At 34.5% G+C, this 19,058-nt stretch overlaps 1 long non-coding RNA gene across 1 annotated transcript in view; it reads left to right on the plus strand.

Moving 5' to 3' along the window:
* Positions 1 to 19,058, plus strand: part of LOC145664345 (uncharacterized) — a 319,597-nt gene that overhangs the window by 174,442 nt on the left and 126,097 nt on the right. The window contains exon 3 of the long non-coding RNA XR_014127417.1: positions 4,032 to 4,195. This is a non-coding gene — a long non-coding RNA (uncharacterized LOC145664345). The remainder of the gene's footprint in view (positions 1 to 4,031; positions 4,196 to 19,058) is intronic.

Consider the following 19,058-nt stretch of genomic DNA (forward strand, 5'->3'; position numbering starts at 1 on the left):
TGAAAGTGAATGATTGTGGAATTAATTTTTATTGTGTTATCCCACCTCGAATTGAACCCAAGCCCATGTCCACCAAACACACACCATAATCACTAGATCAGTGGGAGGGATAATTATACTATTGTTAATACGTTTATTTTCCACATCAAGGCTGTCTACATGCTTACAAGATACAAGAGACACACCACATATTGTATCATTATACAAGGAACATAAATAACTTCACATTTTTGTAGATCTAAAGTTTTTAATTATCTCCAATAGAAGTTTCTAGAAGTCAGTAAAATCATTACGTGATCATCTAAAAACAAAAGAGAAAATATATTCAAAATACTTTATATTAGATGATTGGAACAATGATTCATTTCTGATGGGTATAATAAAAATGTGATAGTTAATAGACAGAAAGTTTCAAATTAAACATGCTACGTAATTATTACTGCATTGTAACGTAAGTTAAGTTTTACGTTACATGTTTCCTCACCTGTAATCTAAAGGAGACAATGAGAAAATAATGAACGTAAAAATAGTCAACCCACAACAGAAAGCACCCATACTCTTAGTGGGATTCGAATTTGCGACAATTGTGTCTTATTATTCGTCAAATTTTATGGAAAATCTACGGATGTAAGCATAAATATATCGAAAACTTTTAGTCTTTCATTCGAGATTTTCATAATTTTATATTTACTTTTATAACGCTTCGGAAAAGAAACTAGAATTATAATAAATCCATTACAAGTTTTGTAGAAAAAAGGGAAAAAAGTCGTTTATTACGATTATACTTCACACTTTGAAAATATACTTCACAATTGAATCACTCTTAAATAGAGTGCTATCTCTTAGGAAGAAATGAGCATATTCTGTTAATCTCAATACACGCCTTTCATTTCCAGAACTGCTCACTTGGGTATTCAAAAAGATTAAAAAAGTCTTCTACCCAATAATCCAATATATGATCATTTACCTTGTGAAAAAATAATATTAGCAATGTTCGCATGTATAATATGATTATCTTATAATAATATCTTTATATATTATTATGTAAGAATATTATATAACTACAGCAACCAGTGGCGTATTTACGATTTTGCTTCGGGGGGGGTTTGCTAACTTTCGGGGGGGGGTTCTTATATAATTTTTTGTAAATTTCGATGTGTCCTTTCATGTGTGAAACAATTCTCAAATATCATCTTCATACTTTGATACTTAGGGAAAACCCAGTCTTAGGTAATTGATGCAATCGGATTGGTTGATCCTTGTCTCTGACTCACAATGTCACACTTTGAACCTTAAGAATTATAGTCTTAGATCATTCGTGGAAATTTATCTCGGGAGCAGCTTGATTTTTCGATCACTATCTCTGATTCAATTCAAATGTTATATTTAAAACTCAAAAATTTAGGATATGAAACTTGATAAGCAATTAATAAAACCGATTAATATCCAATGTCATTTTTTTCACACTTTGAACCATAAGGTTTGTAGCTATGGTTCATACATAGACGGAGGTCATTGGTGGAAAGTTATTTTTAGTGAAATCTGATTGATTGATCCCTGGTTCAAACTCCAAATTATAGATTTGAAACCTGATAGGTAATTATTTCAAACTATTAATATACTTAACAATTTCTAAATTTGAACCTTAGGATTGTAGCTACAGCTCATAGTCTAAGATCATTCCTGTGAAAATTTAAAACTTGATACTGATTTGTAATTATTACAAGAATTTTTCAAAAAAAATTGCTCAAAAGATTGCGATTTTGGCCAAGAATTTTAGGAATGATCAAAAAATACATCAAAATATTCGCCAATAATTCGGTTTCGGATCAGGGGCCACAAAAGTTTTGTACGGACCCTAAATCAAGTTTTCGTATTTTCTACGGAATAAGTCCATCATACTGAATTAAGTGGTAGTTTGGGTTTGGCTACACTGTATGTACTTCTCCAGATATAAGACCTACAAGAAAATTTTTGATTGAAATATATTGGATTTTTTGATCCATTAAAATATGTAGTGATATGTAATTGATATAAAACAACCAGAATTTCACACTTTGAATTTATTCCCAACTCAGAGTCTAAGGTCATTAGTGAAAAGTTATTTCTGGTGCAACCTGATTGTTTGATCAGTGGGAAGTTATTCTTGATTTAATTTGATTGACTGATTGATTCATTACTTTTTTTGTTTCTGTAGATTGATTACAGTTACTAGTTTTCTGGATTTTTAAAGTTATTTCTGGCTTGACTGATTAATTCTAGTTATTTTTGGCTTCCTAGATCGATTTCAATTACCTTTTGTTTCCTAAATCGATTGTAATTATTCTTGGCTTTTTAGGCGGATTACAGTTATTATTATTTTTTTTTTACTTGCTAATCGATTCCAGTTCTATTCTATCTTTCTAGCTCTTTTCCAGTTAATTTTGACTTTCTTGATCGACCTAGGTTAATTAGTTAAATTTAAAAAACACACTGATTGCCCAATTAGTGTTAAATAACTTAAAATTAATAAAATATTATATTATCCACTACATAAGTATGGTACTTCCGAAATATACTGGGTCAGTTAGCGAAAGAGAAATTTTACCATTTGTTTTCCGTAGACAATTGTATGGTCTCGAAGGTAACAATTTTTTTTGATACTGCTGTATGTATTTTATTATATTTTGAAAGACCTATGTAGATTTTATATTAATTTGCTGCAAATTAAGAACTTTTAAACAAAAAATAATAATAATAAAAGTGAATAGTAATTGAGTATGAAAACAGACAAAATTATTTTTAGACAAAATAAATTGCAGAAAAGTTCGATAACTACTTAGTAACGAGCATCCCAATTGCAGTAGAAATATTGTTTTATTTTAATCTTTCTTCGAAAATTTGACCAAGTTAAAACTCACAACTTTGATGGCCAATAATTCAGGAACCGAAGATCTGAATATACAAGTGTTCCAATGTCTCCTCTCATGCTAAGTTTGGTCAAGATTGGATAATCTCTGAAGATCGCATATGGCAGGCACGTAAGCTGGAATTTATTTCGGAATGGACCCAAAGCTATTGGGGCTGAGTCCACATTCAATATGAGGATAAATTATATTAATTGTTTTGAAAATCAAGCCTAGTATTAGACTAAATTTACAAAAAAGTCGGGATTTCAGCGAGATCCATACATCCAGGATCCACGTCCTGCGTACTGCATTTTCTGTTTTTGTTGTGTATTTTTGTTATTAGAAAAATAAAATGAAGGACGAACGTTGAATAAATTCTAACTGTAGAAGTTAGCTATAAAAGGATCAAAGGAAAAAATCAGAAAACAAATGAATTGTTGGATTGAAAAGCACTTTTCAATGAACTTAAAAAGTTCCTTACTGGATTCTCTATGTCTGTGTGTATGTTTGTCTGTCTGTTATTTGCGATTTTTTAAAATTTTGATCCCTCCATTCGATAGAGTGTCAAAAACTATCTGAGAAAGTGGTGGATTTTTTCGCGTCACTCTTATCGTTCCCGAAATATTGGCCAAAACATGACCAATTTCCGGAGATTTAAGGAACGAAATCTAGGGATACATAAGTTATAAAGAGATGGTATTGTTAGGTATTGATTAACACCAATATCAACTCTCTATGACTTACCGTTCCCAAAATATTAGGCCGAAAAAGTTTGAATTTCAGGACATTTTAAGGAGCCATATCTCTCGAACCGTAAGTCATAGATGATATTAGATGATAACCGTAGATGATATTTTGCGAGAAATAGAAGCAGATGAGGATAAAATATTTACTTTTACATATAGGAATAATCAGAGTTATCCCTTCGGCTCCATCTCTCCGTTCTTTTTAAGTTCGTTCTAGCAATGCTCTCAGGGCATTCTCAACTGGTTTGTTTTATTTTCACTTATCTTTAATTTTAAAATTGGTTGTTTATATTTCATATTAATTTGTCAAAGTTTCTTTTTTTTAGTTTACTAATTTTTTTAAATTTTTGTTTATATTTTTAAAATTTATTTTTATTTATTTATTTATTTATTTTAGTTTAATGTCCAACGATTATGCTTCCAAGCTGAGAGAGATATGATAATAAGGTAAATGATAACGGGTGGAATGAAGAACGGGAGAACTTACACACACAGCTTTCGTCTACCACAAAACCCACTTCGCTGGAGCAGACATCCAACCGTGGACTCCATGAACCAGAGGTGAGGGCTCTACCATTGATTACATATTTTAATTACAACTATTAGAATTGGTCGTGAAGAATTGTTAATGTGAATAAAGACGTAATTACTTACTATTTGATCTATTCGATTCTGATTGTGAAATATGCGAACGACAAATAAATTGAACACTTCAGGTTACAAATGACAAAAAAATTGAAAAATCAAGAATATATTTAGATATGTCTCAAACATGTGGGAGTGTATCAAATTGTGATAAAAGAAGTACCAAAGAATCATAGTTATACTTTGTTAGTAGTTGTGGCGTGAATGTCCATTGTGCAAAATAGTATTCGATTCTTCTTTGGCCACCTTTTTCAATACGGTATACAGAGTTCTGATGTTTCGAAATGTGTAAATAGGCAGAAAAATAATGCAGGCATAAAATAAATCATTTCGGCTAGGACATTTATTTGACTTGTTTGAATTTTATCTTATCTTTCGGCAGCGGATGCTATATGAGACATGGACCTAAAGCTTAACGTGGAATTCGAACCACAGGAGCCCTACCGGAAGTTAAACCCGCGTCCGCAGCAATTTAGTAGTATACGCTAACCATATAGTCACGAGAGGGCTCTGACTAGAGAATTTAATATGATACGCAAGTCATAAGGTATGATATTGTTGAAAACTGCTTCCACTTGAGTCAATGGTATAAAAAAAAAAAAGCGTTCACTCGGGTAAATCTCTAACTGAGCATTTTACACTAATTTGAGGAAGACGAATTCAAGGGCGTCGATCCCGGGGGGCCGGGCCCCTCCATAGCTCATGTGGGCCCCCTTACTGTATTTGTAAATTTACAATATTTGGCATAATTTGAGTGCAATTTGTTTTAAAATCCTCATATATGCTTTCTGCATCTGAATCCCCCCTCCCCAATTTACAGAAAAATTGGCGCTCTTGGCTGAATCCAATTGAACCATTTTAAACAAGCATTCCGGTCGAAGGAATCACGAAAGAAATGACTTCAGAATTGAGAAATTTATATTTATTTAGACCTCAAATTTAAAGTCATTGTTCACGTCCTGGTTGGTCACAACCATTTACGATTACGTTTAAAAATAAATTTATTGGATTCGCCATTCTTGAGTGAGTATAAAAAGCACAATTAGAAATTTATCCAAGCTTGGGTAACTTTACCATTGGCATCAACTTTAGTTCTTTGTAGCGTAATGCAAAATTCCTTATATATTGTTGAATTGTTCTTTGATACTTTGAGCACGAGTCTCTATTTAACCTCTGAATCAAATATTGCGCACAGTGTCCTTGCTATTGAGAAGTGATGAATTTCGTATCTTCGAACAGTTGCGTTTATCCACTGCTGATTTATTACCTTCCATCAACCACACCAAGTTGGTCGGGCTGAATTCGAGTTTAGTGTCTTAGCAACGTAGCTGTATGAGATGTGGATCTAGAGCTTAACGTGGAAATCGAACCCAGGTCTTCTGCACCGAAGATACGTAAGGTAACTATGAGGAACTGAACTTGACCATCTAATGAAATTTTATACCATGTACCGTATATATTCGTGTTTATGGCGCAGTTGTATGGTAAAAGTTTACGAGAACCGACGTCAAATTGTTATGTTCTTATTCACTAATAATGATTCTATGATTTTTTTTCTACCTTCTTTCAAAAGTGAACTCCGCTTCAGTGTCTTCCTATGAATACCTTAGAAATATAAATAAAATCTATAAATTAAAATAGTTTGTCTGGGATAGTTCAAGAAATATACAAAACAAACTTGAATATTTACAACAATTTTACTGATATACATAATTTGCCATCTATGTGCAAAATTTTATAGAAATGAATGTTCACGAACAAGTTCGTTCAAACTAATTTGTTAAAAGTGAGAACAAATTGTCACTATACTAAAAATCCTATTCTTTGCTGTATTATTTAATACTAGTCTGAAACTAGACTCAATTAACTTGTTTTTTGTGCTTCGGGAGATCGGACCCTATTCGGGAAACAGTGACTACTTCATACGAACTGCTGTCCTGTGACGGTTGTGTCCAGTGGCGTATTTAGGGGGGGCTTCCGGGCTTAATCCCCCCCCGAAATCTTACTTACTATAGTAAAGTATATGAAATATCTTGCAGAATTTTCACATTTTCAGGCAAAGCCCTCCCCGAAAGTTAGCAAAGCCCCCCCGAAAGAAAATCGTAAATACGCCACTGGTTGTGTCAATAATCTACTGGACATCGTTGTCCAGAAAGGTTCGGTGTGAAATATCCGAAAAGAAAATGAATTCATGCTTAAACGCAGACGTTGGAGAAAATACAGTTAATGCACTCTGGTTTCAGATCGCTCAAATAATAGGTTAATAGTAACATTAACTGCAATTATTATTAGAATCGATGATTAGGTTGTGTACTCGTGTTCCATCAGCTCAAGTTCTACTGCTTTTTACAAGTCATTACCAGTTAGTTCATTTAATTACACAGTTTGTGAAGACAGCTGCGCACTCAAGAAATCTTTGCTGGGAGGTGTCCAATGTATTTTAGAGATAGTCCAATACGTCCATGTAATAATGAATCTGTCTTATTGCGTGCCCGGAAAAACGATAAGTAACTGTTAATTACTTCCATTTATATTTTTAGAGAAAATAATGCATCTAGATTATTTTCATAAATAAAAAGAAAATAGAGTACAGATGAAGTATAAAATCAAATCTGTAGCCTACATCAATCATTTCTCTGTTAAACAAGTATAGTTCTGTTACGAAAATCTGCTAATATTAGTCATGTTACAAAAAAGACCTTAAAAATTAGGATGACTGGTTAATTAAAGCATAAACAAATACTGTTGTTATTTTAATATATTTTGTGCAGTGTCTAATTTACAATACAAACTACTGGAATACATAAAAATATAATAATAAAAATATATATTGAAAAATGTGACCAAAGTTGCTACACTTCCATTTTTATGAGGAGTACCTAATAAGAGACCTCGGCTTTCTGTGTAATATTAAAAGAGTTCTTTGATTAATTCACCATTCAACACTGTCTTTAATCCAAATGCTGTGATGGCACAAACTTATAATCGTTACATCTTCAATCTAATTTTCTTCAATTTTAGAATATACCCACTGTAAAAATTTTACACTTTTTGTGCGCATAAACTGCAACGTCTTTTAATAACTTCTTTTAATGTGCAAATACAGGGGTTAGACGAAAAAAAAATATAAAACGTTTGCAAAAGACTGAAAATCATACCCAGTATGGTGTGGGGCTTCCTTTTGCGTCCAAAACATCTTGGATCTGATGTGGAATGGACGTCCTACAGCTCCTGGATCGTGGTGTGTGGAATTTTGTACCATTGTTCCTCCAAAACATGCTCCAGTTCCTTAAGGGATGCTGGTGGAAGGTAATGAGACCGAACACGCCTTTCTAACTCAGACCACAATGGCTCAATGAAGTTCAGATCTGGCGATTGTTGGACCCAGGGGAGGTGTGATAGCTCCTGGTCATGTTCCTCAAATCATAATTTCACCGTTTTTGCAGTGTGACAGGGAGCCAAATCATCTTGGTAGATGCCATCACCATCAGGGAACAATATTTGGGCCATGGGTAGAACTTGGTCCTCCAAAATGGCCTCATACGCCTTAGCATTCATCATTCCATGCAGAGCTATGATGGGACCTGAAAAAATCCACGACATCACTGCCCATACTGTAACAGAACCACCTCCATGCTTTACAGTTGGGAGCAGACAGGCTGTATCATAGGCCTGCGACGGTGTTCTCCATACGTAAACACGACCGGTTGTTGGAAACAAGGTGAAGGTCAATTCATCGGACCACATTACGTGTTTCCACTGCTCATGAGTACACGCCTTGTGGTTCTTGCACCACTGGATACGCTCTTTGCATTTACTGCTGTGACCAGGGGTTTGGCGATAGTGGCCCTGCCATGAATTTTCATTTTATGAAGTTTCCATCGCACTGTTTTCGATGAAACCAAGTTCTGTAGGCCGGAATTGAGTTCAGACGTAATTTTCATTGCAGTAGTCTTCTTTTTAGCTGCTACAATCCGTTTTAATTAGAGATGCAAAAAAGCCGGCTTTTTTGAATCGATGGTTTTTTTCACATAAAAAGCCGGCTTTTTTGGAAAAAAACCGAGAATTTTGGAAATTTTGGCTTTTTTCATTTTCATGATTTTTCTATCCAAATAGCTTTCTTATAGTATATTCTATAGTTAGATAAGATTTCCACGACCTGAATGCCATATTTAGCTCTGTAATTCACCATCAAGATGGATGGAGCACATATTTTACGAATTAAAGCTAACATGAAGAATGTAGTATTTGAGGGCAATTTTACAGGTTATTTAACTTTATTTTAACTTTTGAGTTATCGACATTTTTTTCCTTCTCTAGATCATTTTAGTTTGTCATCCGTGTTTCATTTCTAAGAGCTTAGTACTCCAGCTTCTAGCACGAAAGTTAAACTTACGTTTTTCTATATATCCGTCAAAGCATACGTTTTTCAATATGTCCGTCAAACCGTATTTCCACATTTCTGTTATACTGTAGTTGTGCAATGATTTAGCAATAATTTTCCAGATACAACCTTGAATACCAATTTATACAAATAATCAATAGCGGATTTAGAAAAGTACTTTGGGAGGAGTTTCTCTGATTGTTTCGTTTTCTAAAAAGTCCTAATTTTATTTGGGAGGTGCTTGAAGTTTATGAGTACAGGCATAACTAATATTTCGTTTCGTTTATATGTTTAGCAATAATCTTCCGGATACAACTTTAAAAATAATTTTATACTGAGAATCAGTGGCGAATTTAAAAAAGTGTTTTGGGAGGGGTTTTCTTACTACTAATGTTTAGTTTTTCTAAATATTCGTAATGTTTATTTGACGGGAGCTTAAAGTTTATGAGTAAAGGCATAACTAATAGATATTTCGTTCGTTTTAGACATTCCACAACTTTGGAGAACAGGCTTCAGTCCGAAAGACCGATCCTCTAACCTTCGCAAAACCGTCACTGCTGGTAATTAGTAATAATAACGATTTAAAAACAATAAGAAAGGAAGTCGGCCAACTCCTACACTCCTAGTCGGCCAGTACACGCACTATTTCTACATTCTCAGATGGAATGAAGGAAGGCTTTGTCAGAAAGGTCGAATGCTGGGTTGAATCCCGGACTTCCCGATAGAAGCGCAAAAGCCAACCACTCAGTCACGTTTGTTGTGCAGTTGTATTTAGCTTAACTTAAATATATTCCGTAGTCTTTTTTTTTTTTTTTTTTTTTTTTTGTTCCGTAATGATATGTTGAATCCCTCTTGTTAAAAATTCAGAAAACTTGAGGACTGGGTAAGCCGTGATGGTGGTCAAGGGCGCCCATGTTGTGGTTTCCAAGGAGGGGAAGTATAAGAGACGTTTCAAAAATAGTTTCAAATTTTGCTGTAACTAATGTAAAAATCCTATTGAATTTTCAATATTCTGAAGTACATTTTCCTCTAGGGAGGGCAAGCGCCCCCTTAACCCCCCTGATGGGCGCCCTTGATGGTGGTTATAAAAAACTTGACTGTAGAATTTCAAGAATATACAGAACCATGTGCAGCCTTTAATTGTATCATACAAATCTAAGTATTTCTCTTATGTTTTATTTTAATTTTATTTTGTTTCAAAAAGAGGGTATGGAATATTTTGAAGTAAAAATACTACATACAATTTTGCTAGTTATTTGTGTATTTTTTGAAAGAAGTTTTTACTCTTAGGGTTGGCTCGTTTACACCAGCTGTTTTTTTTTTAAATAACTGGTTTAAACTAAAAAAATTAAAAGAACAAAAATGCGAATCGTGTGAACTTCATAGTGACGTTTCACATGTCAAACCATCTGCATTAGTCTTATTTCCTTTTCACCTTTTAATCAAGGTGTCCCATGTTCAATTCTCGGTCGAACCACAACCCTTCTTTCATGTGTAAACTAAGTACTCTTTCGGATGTCACTTTAAGCGAAAGTCTTCTCCTTGATAATCTCGGTATTACGTAAGGATGTTAAGCCTAAACATACAAAACGAAACCAAATTATATATTTCTGCATGCCTGTTGTTTTATAAAGAAGCGAAGGTTGCTTAAATATATTGATTAAAATTGGTAAAATTTATCGATTGCCTACTTAGCTTCCAACATTAGCTTGGATTGGACTTTCAATGATACCTACATACTAAATTTGTAATTTAATACCTCAGTTTTAGAAAAATAAACACACTGCTGAACAAGACTGCACTTATTTAATATAAAAACACATTTACACGTGACGTTTCGATCGTCTATCCAAGATCCTCATCAGACGTACACTCACGTCTGATGAGGATCTTGGATAGAAGATCGAAACGTCAGGTGTAAATGTGTTTTTATATTAAATAAGTGCAGTCTTGTTCAGCAGTGTGTGTTTATTTTTCTGATTTTATTCGCAAGACGCTGACTATGATTGTGTGTCACTCAGTTTTAGCGTACTGATTATAATACGTTGACCTTTAAATTTTACATGCAAATTAAATTTTTCAGGATTTTCCCGTTATTGTTTTACATTTAAAAGAATGACGGGATTTTCCCGATGGCTAGGGCGGGAGTTTCTCAATTTAAGAAATTTACTGACCGGACTTCTTTAAGCTTATGGGACCTCTTCCAGCATAACCCCGTTGTTGAATAATAACACCAAGGCGAAACAAACTTATTTCTGTGAATATGTAATACAAATACATAAAGCAAAATATCTAAATCAAAAAACCTGGTTTAAACCCCAAAAAAGCCTGGTTTAAACTGCCCCCCCAAAACGGGTTTTTGGCATTTTCAGAAACAACCATGGTTCTTGCCAACTCTGCTTACTTTTGTATATAGGAGGTTAAAATGTGTTTATTATATACATTGGTTAATCCTTTGGAATTCATAATGTAAAAATGTTGAAGTAAAATTGTTTAAAATATCTTTTCGAAATTCATGGTTTACTTTCGAGGTTTTATATTATTATCGGCATCAACCACTAATTAAATGACTTTCTGTGTTATAGAGAAGCGAAACAAAGTCTGCTTTATCGATTTAAAGCAGAATTTTGAAAAAAGCCCAAAATTTCCCAAGCAAAAAAGCAAAGCAGAAAAAACCGAGTTTTTTTCCAAAAAAGCCGGTTTTTTTTCGAGCCCTTGCATCTCTAGTTTTAATGCCCTCCGGTCCCTATCTGACAGGATTGTCTTTCGACCACTGTTGTGCTTTGCAGACGTCATTGTGTATACCCTCGGGACATTGGACACAGTGCCTTTCGATACCCCCACTGTTGCCACTGAAGATCCAATCAGACGGGCACCAACGATCATGTCTCTTTGGAAGTCTGTCAGGTCGCCCATTTTACCGCACCACTTTCACACCACGACACTCACAGGTGAACTGGTTACTGCTGACGGAAGAGGAAGGTGCACATGGCACATTGAAAAAAGAGAAGAGAAGAGAAACTAAAGGTAACGTTTTAATGTACAATGTCACAATAGGGAACCAACAATGAATGTCAACGTCAAATATTAGAGAGAGATTACTTTGTGAATACAGAAATGTCACTACAAATGAGCTCCTAATATAAGACCTAAATGTGCATACATATTACTATACGGGTCATATTATGAGACTGGTCTTATATACTGAAGCCATTAAGGGTCTCATATAAGACATTCGACCTATAAAGAAATGATTAACGCCATATCGAATATAAGTGGAAGAAAACCGGTAACTCATTACATGTTGCAAGACGCATACTCACTGCTATAAAAGAAAGTAAAAATAGAATGAATATCAACTTATCTTCTCTATTTTTATCGCCTGATGTGTGCACTTTAAAAAACTTTGTAGGAACACAATTTCTTCTGGTCTCCGCTATACTAACAACTCTCCACAAAACGAGCTTTGAAGAAAATTCCAAACTAGGGCTGTCCAAAAGCGTGAAAAACTAAATTTCAGTCCGAGTTATTTCTAATTCAAGTCCATATCAGTGTAAAGTAAATCATATGTGATCAATCCAAAAATATATTTTTCATCGATGTGCATGAGATTCTTCAAAGAATGTAATTGCCAGTCTTGCTCTCAAGAGAATTCATAAATATGTTCTGACATTAAGAAGGGTCCAAAGTAGACAAAATGTAAGCATGACTGTAGTGAACACGAAATGTTCGGCGGGAAGTCGAGTTGGGCACCGCCATCTTAATGGTTCCTCGTTTTTGAAATATTGCGTTGTGCGGTATTTAGTTCACGCTTAAACGTGAAAAATACATCAAATATACAGTGACAAAATAAATTGCAGCGTTATTCAGAACAAGAGGATCAGTGAATCTGGTGGTCCATAATACTTCAGATATTCCGCCAAAGTATTCCATGTTTTTCATGCTATAAAGGCTTACCTATTGTTTACTTTGCATCTACCTTGAAATCAGAGTATATCTGAAAATTCTGTTGAGAACATGCCTATGAGTTATACTTTGAACGTATATATCCCTTGCACACATCCCCAGTAGTTGTACCGCAGTTTTTAAGAAAGTCGAAGAGAATCCATGTCTTTGTAGTAGAGACCTGCACGGGAAGGGTTCGGCTCGAGGCCCGAAGCCCGGCTCGGCCCGCGGGCCGGGCTTGGGCTGGCCGACACTGATTTCTCGTGAGATCGGGCCGGGCTGGGGCCGATCAATTGCAATTCTTTAATAATTATTGACTTTCGTTAAACGATAATTGGAATAAAGCCAAAGAATGGTGTCCGTGAAAAATGTTACAAAGAATGCAATAGCTATTTACAGTTTGTGTTGCTTAGCGGCTCTACTTTCACTATAGAGGATTGCAGGCCTTATGCGGTAAATTGAGCTCTGACCTTGACCTTCACTGAACTCAAAATATAAAAAGAAGGGGTGGGAATGTTTTGCCTGTCGCTAAACAATATTTCCATCTTTACTTTATGCTAAAACTCAATTAAGTTAGATTTTTGTTACAGGGAATGGAGTTTTTGTTCTCTCGACGACAGGCAAAGTTCTAGGAGGCAATGGTATCATTCGGGAGGCAAGCGTCAGGTTGTGAACCAAAGTTTAGAAATTGTTTCTGAGGGTTAGGTCAAATTTAGTACTAAATTTTGAGAAAGATTGGGGTTCGATCTATTTTTTTAAAAAAATTATCGGGCCGGGGTCGGGCCAAAAACTTAAAATTTATCGGGCCCGGGCCGGGCTTGGGCCAAGAATTTTGAAAAACTTATCGGGCCGGGCCGGGCCGGGCTCGGGCCGAAAATATACAAAACTTTTCGGGCCCGGGCTGGGCCGGGCAGGGCCTACGTACGTTCGGGCTGGATTGGGCTCGGGCCGAAAAATTCGGCCCGTGCAGGTCTCTTATTTGTAGATCTAAAAATTGATATTATACAATAATGGTGCCATCTATTAAGTCAACTTTCTCATTATAATAGGCATACTAATAAGACAACAGACGGCTTAGAGAACCAGTTTTTTTTAGATAAAAATAAATTAAACTATTTATATATTTTTGAAAGTTTATAGTAAACTCATGATATACCTATCATAGTCTGGGTTCTGACTGCCCCCTCCGAGTTTATCTTCTAGATCCGCCACTGCTACAAGAAACGGCGCCGACCCAGCCCCCCCCCCCATCCCAAAGCTCATGTGGGTCCCCCTATTGTATTTATGAATATACAATATTTGGCATAATTTGATTGCAATTTGTCTTAAAATCCTCATATAGATACCTTTTGCATCTGAATGGGCTCCACCAAATTTACAGAGAAATTGGCGCCCTTGGGAACAAGTACATAATAACTTGCACGAGATATAGCTCAAATTGGGATCAACTGTTAAATTATTATTTATAATAATATCTAAACAATGTAATAAATAATTTCATTGCACGTTCTAGATAAGTGTTTTCTTACCTCTTAATTCCAAAACTGATTTAAAATGTTTACGAACTTCGTACTTATGTACTTTTCCACTATGTACTTTTTCGTGTATGTACTTTTTTCACTAAAAGACATTCTGTAATTTTTCTACTTTCTTTTCGAAAAACTGCACTTTCCTGCAATGTTTATCATTAATAGATGTGTAAAGGAGGTCTTCAGACCATAAGAATTTGTGCACGATAATTTAATACTGCACAATATAGATTTGAATATTTGTAATAATGCTATCGACATATACAGTATATGTGGCCATCTATTTTACATTCCTTTAAAGAAATATTACGTAATAGAACCTGGCATAGTTTCAGATTTAATTTTCGAAACTCCTAGTTTGAAATTTAATGTAGTTCAAACTCTTTTTCACATTATATTTTAACAGAATTGAAAACTATTATATTCTTTGTAAGTATTCTGAAATGATACCAAGTTCTATTGAAATCTGAAAATTGGAAAATGAAATTTACAACTTTCGTTTTGAAAAAAGGTCTATATAGGCTACATAGAATTGCTTCGAGAGGCTTTTGACTGGCAATTTGTTCTGAGCAAGAGTACCGTGCTGTTAAGAGGGTGAGGTGGCAACAGCCCTAGGCACCCAAGGGGGAGCAAAATTCGAAAGGAAAAATAAAAAATATATATATAGAATGGAAGGAAAAATAATAAGAAGGCTCAAAATTAAGGAAAAGCAGGGTTTAGTTTTGAAATTTTTCTTACGCTTCGCCCCAAGCATCGTGGCGCATCACGGCTGGACTATTAACCTCACGCATTTGTACGGGGACCCCGTCGTATACTCTCGCCCCGAGGCGCTGATTTTCCATGGCACGGCACTGCTGAGCACTAAAGTTACAAATTTCATTTTCTAATTTTCAGATTACAGTAGAACTTTGCATCAGTTCATAACTCTAATTTTCTTTTTTTTTTCTTTCTTTCTTTCTTTTATCACTTCACAGACAAAGTCCTGAATTTTGGATAACTTGGCTCCGTTTTTTAAACATTTTTTTTCTTTTTGTGGAATGTCACTACTTTTTGAAAAGTATTTGCAATGGTTCATGTAGTTCTAAAGTACCAGATAAACCACTCGTTAGTTAGGGTATTAAATAGTGATAGTGACGGATATTCAATACTAATTTTTCCCTGTCAAATTTTAATGATTATCGTCTAGGAGGTTTTTATTGGTTTTAAGTTACAGTAACTCATATTTACAGGAAATCTGATTTAGGCTTATAATCGTCTTTAAAAGTTAATGTTAATACTGTATGTGCTTTTTGTCCTTGACCTTAAATCTCACACCTTATAGATGGAAATTCGGATTTTTTGGATTTTTTTTCCACTTTACTTCCAACTAGTGTCTTTCATTTATGCTAAACTTAGAGTTTCCATATTTACAGGAAGTAACATATAGGTTTTGTATCATTACCATAAGTAACGTGACAACATGTAATTTTGCCCTTACCCCTAATTTTTCTCTTTGAAGGGGAAAATTATCCAGTATTTAGACTGTTTCCTTTATTTATATTGCAAATCTTACACTTATGCCAAATTTCAAGTTTCAGTATCTACAGGAACCTATAGGTTATAAAGAGACCAATTTTGGTCTTACTCCCTAATTTTCCTCCTTAGAAGGGTAAATTTTCAGTTTTCTGATATGTTTCCTTTACTGTATCACATATCCTACATTTGTGCAAAAGTTCAAGTTTCTATGTCCGCACGAAGTACGGTAAAGTATAAAGGACATCTTACAAATCTAGTGTTAGGACAGCAATGGTTTATGGAACAGAAACATAGGGCTCATTCCATGTGAAATGAACCAATGCCATTTGCCCTTATGTCATGGATTTTCTTCATATTTTTTCTTTGGGTAGATACTCATGAGAAATGACCACAGGAATATTTGCAGATTTTTATCTCTTAAACGGACCTCAGGAAAAACAAATGAAAATCTGGCATTTTCCGAGACTTCTGCCGCGGAAAAATCGACACGTAATTTTAAAAATTCTGTAACTCCCTTATTTTACCGTGAGACGCTCGAAATTTGCTTTATAGAATAGAACAGAAGTAAAATTTCAGAATGGCGGCCAGATTTTCAAAATGGTGGCCATCCACGCTATAGGGCGGTTTTCGGGTTTTCGACTTGAAATTTTATGAATAGAAGCATGAGACATATACAATTTACTGTGCATACCATTAAAGTGAAGCAATGTCAACTTTCAAAATGGCGGCCGATTTTTAAAATGGCGGCCATCTACACTCCAGGTCGTAATTTTCAGTATTTTGACTTGAAATTTTGAGAATAGAAGCAAAAGACGTATAAAATTTAGTGTATCTAACAATCAAGTGATCCAATGTACAGTTTCAAAATGGCGGCAAACTTTTTCAAAATGGCGGCCATCCACTCTATACGGCGCAATTTTTGAAATTCACGTGAGGCACCTGGTCATTAGACCCACTAGTAATAGTAACGTGGGTATGTGTGATGGGGAGTGAGTGAGCGAGAATGTCATTGCAATTGACTTCCTTCAATATTTATGATATCCTTCCGTATTCATAAAATAATGTTTCAATATATTAATTTTTGCACGTTACGCGTTCATCTCAACCAAGCCAAATGTAACCCATGTAGTAAACATTCCAACAAAATGCAACATTTCTATAGTTAATTACATGTTAATGTTAAATGTTAATAACGTGCCATAAGTCATGTCCCTGCATTATAATTTCTTACTGACAAACCACAAAAAACACCCTTTTCATTTTTGCACTATTGAACATACATATTTAGGTGAATCTGAGGTAAAAATATGGAGGTTGTGTTTTCAGTGATTTAGCAGATATGATTTTTTTTACAAAAATAACATAAAAATCATACAAATTGTGTTTCAGAGTTTGTATCTCTCTTCTATGAACCACTTTTTCTGATTCAATAGTAGTTCTGAATAGTAGAGACTATTAGCTTTAATTTGACACCAGAAACACTTCAATTGGTCGAAAAATAAGGGAGTTACAGAATTTTTAACATTACATGTCGATTTTTCCGCGGCAGAAGTCTCGGAAAATGCAGATTTTCATTTATTTTTCCTGAGGTCCGTTTAAGAGATAAAGATCTGCAAATATTCCTGTGGTCATTTCTCATAGGTATCTACCCACAGACAAAATATGAAGAAAATCCATGATGTAAGGGCAACCATAAAATCTGATATTGGTTCATTTGACATGGAATGAGCCATAGTTAATAAACAAAGCACATGAAAAATGATTGAATGTTACGGAAACGAGAATGCTGGATGTGTGGGAGAACAGAAAGAAATAGAGTGAGGACTGAAAGAGTAAGGCGAACAACTAAAGTTGTAAAGATATCTAAGAAGATCGAAGAAAGAAGACTGCTATGCGGTACGAATAGTATTAACAATGGAAGTGGATGCGAAGAGGGATAGAGAAAGACCAATAAGAAAATAGATAATCATGATTTTAAATGACTTCAGGGTGAAAGACTTAACAGGGAAACAATTTCGGGGCGGGTATTTATGGGGAAGACTCACCAGAAACGACAACAGCTCAAAAGTGGGAAAAGACGAAGCGAAAGAAGAAGAAGAATACTAATTTGAAGATGCTCAATAGAATGAAGCTACTTTTAAACGTATCCGTCCATGGGATTACAAAAAAATGACTTCAAACTTTTCATCTTTGATCTGCCGCTTATACCAATAGTAAAAGTGCTCAAGCTTGGATGCATTTCTAATTGCGATTTTTATACTAATTTAATTATGGTGAATCAATTTAAACGTATCCATATGTGGTGTGATGAGAAAGATTACCTTTACTTATTTATTTATTATATTATTTGTTCATTTATATATTTGATTTATATTCACTTATATTTATTTATTTATATCCCGACATTTTTTGTTAGTTTGTTTATTTCTAAGACATTTTCATCCCCCAATAAAAATTTTTAATGCAAAACATAGTAGCAGACCTCAAAAATCTTTAAAACTAAGAAGATGAGATTAAAAGCTCTTTTAAAAAGGTGAAAAGTATACTTTTAAAAAGCTACTACCATTAACAAATTATTTTTAAGTATGTGTCAAGCCAATCACATTACTGCCTATTATAAAATTTCAGAGATAATTTCATCAGATATTAATTTGTGTGGTTTAGCACAGTCTTCAATATTTTAATAGTAACGTTTAAGCTCTTCTTAACATTGTTTTCTCCTTCTTAACGTTAGCCATTTTAGATCATATTCTTTTTTTTTATGAAGTCGATTAAAATTTCTATTAAAAGTTTACATTTTCTACTTATACTTCTTTTTTTAAAATATATTAATACTTTTAATAATATTTATAGCATTTTTTTCACTTTTTTGTTACACCTGTAGTTTAGGCATTTGCCTAAGCTAAAAGTAGAACAAAAGTTTTCGAGGCTATATGGTTAGCATATGCGCCTTCCGAGATCTATTACCTTACGAATCGGGAAATCCGAGTTCGATTTCCGACAGGAGCTCATATGGTCCGGATTCCACATTGAGCTTTAGCTCCACAACTCATAGCATTCACTGCTGAAAGGGACTCCAAACTACAGAATAGTCTAATCCAATTCAATCCAACTAATTTTCTATAAAATGGATCGGCCTACGAAGCATACGTGAACAAATATTTTTTCTTCAAATCGGTCTACGAGTTACAGAATTATACGTGAACATGGCTACGCTCAATTACGGTATTAACGCTGTCATCCGCTGAGGATTTTTCATAGTCTAACTCCGAAGCCTAACATCAAGGCTTTAATTAAATTTACATGAGATCACCATGAAGGATGTTCTTTCAAACAAAAGTTAACGAAACGGTATTAACACCTATCTGGGTTGACATGTTTCTGGGTCTAGCTCAAAGAAAGTTGA

This window comes from Thermobia domestica, chromosome 11, assembly GCF_964235325.1.
Source record: "Thermobia domestica chromosome 11, izTheDome1.hap1.1, whole genome shotgun sequence".
In the NCBI taxonomy this organism is placed as follows: Eukaryota; Metazoa; Arthropoda; class Insecta; order Zygentoma; family Lepismatidae; genus Thermobia; species Thermobia domestica.